The sequence below is a fragment of the Cupressus sempervirens genome, chromosome 7 (assembly GCF_028749045.1).
Source record: "Cupressus sempervirens isolate cs-2001-9-10 chromosome 7, ASM2874904v1, whole genome shotgun sequence".
NCBI lineage: Eukaryota > Viridiplantae > Streptophyta > Pinopsida > Cupressales > Cupressaceae > Cupressus > Cupressus sempervirens.
The window spans coordinates 262738127-262744505 of NC_143124.1; the positions used below are offsets into that span (position 1 = coordinate 262738127).

At 36.0% G+C, this 6379-nt stretch overlaps 1 pseudogene; it reads right to left on the minus strand.

The window, feature by feature from the left end:
* Positions 1-2097: 2097 nt before the first annotated feature.
* Positions 2098-3997, minus strand: LOC149546456 (ribosomal RNA small subunit methyltransferase pseudogene; annotated as a pseudogene).
* Positions 3998-6379: the final 2382 nt, after the last annotated feature.

Below are 6379 nucleotides of genomic sequence, written 5' to 3' on the forward strand. Positions count from 1 at the left end.
ACCTCCTCCCTCTTCCTAGCCTATATAAGCATGCTACCTGGCTTGTATTTGAATCTCTTGTTTTTGCATCCTCTTAATGCTATTTTGCTTCCAGCATTTGCATTACTCTCTTGGAGACTAACTCTATGATGCTATTTTGATTTTGTATCATTTGCATTCATAGTTTAGATATTTACTCTTTGCACTAGTTTTCTGGGTTATTAATCTTTTCAGATTCTAACAGGTTCTAGACTCATACTTACTACATGAGGCTCAGTGTTAGGAGAACAAGTCTCATTTTCAACCTTGAGCGATGGATCTAAAGGTGTAACTAATGACCCCATAGGAAATACTGTTGAGAAGCAAGGAATAATAACAAACTTTTCTTCTTTTTGTGGTGGTTCAGGTTGGAAATGCTTTTTATGCTGATTACCTTCTTCATGCTGATGGTTCATCCATGGTAACACTAAGGATGAAGAAAATTTAGGCTCTCTCAAAGCAGGGAAGATGGGAGGAGATAAAGCATCCTTTTTAGAACTCGCATCAGTGCTTTTCTGTCTGAACTCCTAGAGAACATAGAATCTCTTTTCAATTAGCTTCCACAATTCTCTAGACTGATCATCTTGAGCTATACTTAAGTTGTTTCTTGTGGCATAGCTGACACTCTCTTTAAATTTTCTCCAGATTTATTGCAGTATAGGATCATCATCAATCACAATCTCTTCAATAGATAACAAAAGTTCCTTTTTATATTTTAAATCATTTCTCAGAGGAATTTGACCTTGATACATTTCCTGAGATTATTTTTACAACAGAGTAATAGGAATCTGTATAAACTTCATCAAAGTAACAAGAAAGAGAATGATGTTACCTCAATCATGAGCAACCAACTTTCCAGCAAGTTCTCTAAAAATCTACTCTAATAGACATGATCTTTTTACAATGGAGTCGCCAATATTTGAGTAGCAGAGAAACTAAATATTGTAGCTTGAAAAACCAAAGTTTTCTTCCTCTTAGTCGCCAAAGTCTATTGTAAATACAAGCTAGGAAACTAAACAATAAGAGCTTTCAAATCCTTCAAACTCTGATAAGAAACTAGAATTCTTTTAAAGACATAGAGTTGCCAATCTCAAATAGAGATAACAGTAATAAAACTAGATGTACAATCTCCGAATTCCCAAATCTGAAGGAACAATTAGATGTCAACAGTTGGATAATCTATCATGAGATTGATAGATTTCCTCTGAATTGGAAGGTACAACTCCCTTATGAAATGATATGCAATGAATTTGTTTTATTGCCTAAACTAACTGGGTGCGTTCTTAACCCAAGAATGAAAGAGGAAAATCGAGTCAATCCTAGGCAAGATTAACTTAGGCAAAATTTAGATCGTAAACCTAGCCAACTTCGAGAACTCACACATCTTATGACTCCTCGGTATTGGTGATACAATAATTTTGTTAGTTATGCAAATGCAGCGACATGAAATTAAAATGAAGATTAAACATCTGAACTTTGCAACATGAACAAATGAAAGTACTCTGATTCATTACCCATTCACCATTTAGCTAAGAATGCAAGAAAGTGCTTTAAGACTGATTATAACAATACTCTGATTGGAAGTAATCAGAAAAGTGATGCCTAAATGCTCTGATTCGTAACAAAACCTTTCTTGTTTTGAACACAACAAACATAATACTCGGATTACATTTTCTTACAATCTACAACCAAGTCTATTACAAAGAACCAAAATATCCATCCATAATGCATGAATGAAAATATAAAAAAAAAATTGAATGCTCTCCTCTCTACTCAACCTCTCTGACTATATGTAGAAAAAGTAGAACCCCCTACATGCAATGACATGAAAAATCTAAACTAAAAATGTATTTTCCTTCCCTTCAGCTCTCTGACTGTATCCTGAAAGGAAGCCCCCCTTTTGGCTTAGGAAAATATTTGCAATAAATAATCTCCTTCATCCCTTTTTTGGTTTCCCTCCAAAGACTTTTCAGTTTTTGCATGATGACCTTTGGTTTCATAACTGCTTCTTTCTAATTCCGCTTTTCCTATTTGTCTTTTCAGATTCTCCATTTATCTTGATCGATCATGTGTTCTCGGCTACTGAAATTGGAACCTTTCAAATTCAGCCTTGTTAAAGAGGGATAAAAGATGCATGAAATCATCTTGAGTAAGCTTGGAAGATCTCTTATCTTCGAAATTGCCTTCTTACAAAATATTAATTATTTTATCTTTAAATTGACAAGTCCCTTCCTGCATATCAGCTTCATCAACCTCCATGTCTTGATCATTCCCAACATCAATTTCCATACTAGAGTCATTGGAAGAGTCACCCAAAATTGACACATCCCTGACTTTTGATTCATTAGGCTTTGAACATGCTTCTTGCAAAGCTAGAAATGTCTTATAGTTCTTCTTCAACAATGTTAAGATGTTTGAATGCTGAAAAATTGCCCCCAATGTTTTATTTTTGTGACTAAAATAGAGACGAAGCATCCCATCCCACTCCTTGAAACTAATTGGAGGAAGAGGATTTCGGGGCTCAATTCGAACCATAGAGGAGTCAACATTTGGTGGTGGCCTGATTTTTTAAAAAAAACTTTCAATAGATGTGAAACACGAGCCAACAACTGAGTAATCACAGAGAGGTGACAATATAAATTCTCTCCGAGTTTCGCAACAAGCCGCATGGTAAACTCTCTCTGGAACAAGATAATGGCACATCTGAAAATCGGTCTGTGTGATAGGAGCTTGAATGTAAGAGGTGATGATATTTGATATGGGGTATTTGCTACACCCACTTCAAAATGAGGTAGTTCAATTTTGAGAATGTCTCATTGAATGACCTGCAACCGAATGGCACTGCTAGTTCCCTGCACCCTGCATTGCAATCTTAAACTCGATGTAGCTGTACATTCTTATAAAAGAGCCTGACGGATCTGGAAGTCTCACCATTGATCATCATGGAGCCCTCTACTGATGCCTCCATATTAGAAATGAAAAGACACCCAAAGAAACGATGAGAGGACCCACAATACCTAGCACGACTCGAATGAAAACATTTGAATTGCTTTTTGATGAGTATGTTGGATGAATGAAAATGTACAGAGACAGCTATTCAAATGAAAATAATAGATTTGGGTGTTAATGGAAGAGAGCTACGTATGTTCAAAAAATCTCCTGGTAAGATTTGGCAGAGTCTCGAAGACAAATTTGATGTAAACGCAGTGCAGGAGCAGTTCATAAGGAAGGCTCTCTCGCAATCTTTCTTTCTTTGCCATTTTCCATTCCTAGGTTATTGTTTGAAGCAACTACCTATGAATACACATGTTCTTGCTTAGAATCGTTCATTGCTAGAGGTATATATGTACTTGGGTCCTCTATTTGACCAACTGATATGCCACTCTCTGGATCAACTATAATAAAACTCCCTTCCTCTGTATCTGTATGGTGAGATGAATTATCAGAATCAACTGAATGAGAAAATGTGACGTCTTCATCATTTAGATTTGGTGACTCTTGTAGATATTGTTCTTCATTATAACTATGATCAATCATGCCATCTTCATTACAATTACTTCCAATCCCTGATTGAGACTCCAACTGAGCTTGATGTTCCAGAGCCTTTTTAGTTGCAATTTTCTCAAAATGAGCTTCAAAATAAGCTTTCTTCTGAATAACTAACCCCGAAGTAGAAAATCTTTCCACTTCTTCTAGGTATCTGTTTTGTGAAAATGGAAGACCATTTTCCCCATGCCAGAGAATCATTCTCAAATCTTCCAAAAGAAATGGAACTTTCACGTTGTAAGGTCTTATGAGGATCCTCCTTCTGACTTTCTAATGGATCTCTGAGCTCCTGTGGTTGAGGCCACTCGAAGCATATGTCATTTTTATCCATCATTATCATCAAGTCTTATTACATCGATGTCCTCTCTTTGCCCACAGACTTGGATATAACGTCAATACACCTTCGGCACATCTGAAAATAGAAATCCCGCATCGACACCTTCCACACCTTTTCATGCCAAACTCTCTGAAGAGAAAACTTTCTTCATATCATTTTAATACAACCCAAGTGAATAGTGTTTAAAAAAAAAAAAAAAACTTTGAATTGTGCAAGAAGATGGCCGACAGCTTTTGGCCTCTGCAGGTACACAGAATGGCTCTGGCACACCAAAATTTGAAATTTCCACTTTCGAGCATCAGAGATATTTTCAAGCTATACTTGCAAAACCAAAAATGTACTTCAGACCATTCAAACATGGCACAGATGATTAGAATTAACAAAGAACTTGATATCATTTAGAATATCCATCGGTAGGTTTTCCAAAATCTGGTGCGAAAATGATCTTGGAGCGCCTAATTTTGGATTTTCTGCCTCACCACTTTGGACATGTTTTCAAGGTATATGATCTGAATACAAAATGTTAATTGAACCATTGTAAGAAGACCCAAATCCTTAGTTTTTGAAAATAACTCGAAATCATGAAAATGGAGGCCAACGGGTTTTGAAAAAATAGGTGCGCAACCTCAATGGAGTAGCTAGAACTCAAAAATCTGCCAAGCAATATCTCCTTTATTCTTCAACCACTTTACATGCCATTTTCTTCATTGGTTTTATAGAGACCTGGAGAATCGACTCACACCTTCTTTTCATTGAAAGCATTGACCATATTTGATTGTCAAACATGCTCTATGTGGTTATGCCTTGCATTCTAATGGCCATTTTTGCATCACTATTTTTTTAAACTTGCATGTTATGAAGACTAACTTCATTAAGACATACTTTGAGGGAAAAAGAATGCTTTCGAGCTTGAGTAAGATCTAAAACCAAGTCTAGGAAGAGACCTCTTTTTAATGCACAACGATTATATTGATGCATTTTCTGATCACAAACTATAACAATATCATATTAAGTATATCACCATTGTAATGATACTCCTATGCAAGTCATTGGTACTGTCCCACACTTCAATTTAACTTTGAAATCAATTGATCAGACGTTCTTGAATCTCAGCACCATTAACAATGTAATACATGTACAAATTGTAATATTCAAGTAGCTATATCTTTTAAGAGCTCGATTTCTTCAAATGTGTCATTCTTCAAAAGTCATTTTGTATTGAGAAATTTTCAAAAGATTAGTCTTTCATGCAATTTACACTTTAAAATTTCGTTTCAAATCTAGTCACTTATTTGAAATGAGACCTTTATTGATATCAGATAAGATATAATGGCACTTTGATCACCTGGAGATCTTCCAAATTTGTAGAACCTTTAGTAATCAAATGTCTTTCCGGATTGCACATACTGCTCCATGAATCTCTGAAATAAGAAAGACTTGTATATCCTATATCTAGAGAAGATCATCAATAAAACATGATATCCTTGTTGGGCAGGAACTATCACCTACCCAACATGACAACACTTAAACCAACCACCCAACTTATGAATGAGAAGGCAAGAAAGAGGGAAACCCAACAAGAATGGCCTACCTATGAAGGACTTAGACCTAGACATGAAACTAGCTAGACTTGACTACGTGACTCCAATATTGCCAAAAAAAATGGGTGACTTAAAGTCAGGCAACACATTAGCATCTTCTTCATTCATAATTAGCACTTTACTTGAAGTGCTCGGTGACACATCAATTGAACCATACCAAGATTCATTTTCAAAAAATTCCACATCTCTTGACAGAGTCATCTTGTTGTTCAATGTATCATACAATCAGTATGCCTTTGATTCTGAGTCGTACCTTATGAAGATGTACTTCACACTTTTGTCATCCAATTTCTACCTTTTCTCTTTAGGCACATGTGCATATGCTACACATCCAAACACCCTTAGGTGTTCAACTATCCATCTTCCTCGTGACCATACTTCCATTGGAATTTTATCACGAACTGCCTTTTTAGGACACCTATTAATTAGGTAAACTGTTGTTGCCACAACCTCTCCCCAAAATTCAATTGGGAGACCTTTCTCTTTCATCATGCTCCTTGCCATTTCAACAATGATCATGTTCTTTCTTTCAGCCACTCCATTCTGCTGTGGTGTATAGCTGGCTGTGAGCTCTTTCTTTATGCCATGTTTCTTGCAAAAACTTACAAAAGAATTGGAGGTATACTCCGCTCCTCTATCTGATCTTAGGACCTTGATATAGTTTTCACATTCTTTTTCAAGCTGGGCTTTAAATTCTACAAATTTATCAAATGCTTTGGATTTATTATTTAAGAAATACACGCATGTCCTATGACTAAAATCATCAATGAATGTCATGAAATAAGTACTCCCCCAATGGAAGTAACTTGCATAGGACTGACTAGGTTGGTATGCACTAACTCTAATGGATATCTAGCCCTCCTAGAATTTCTAGAAT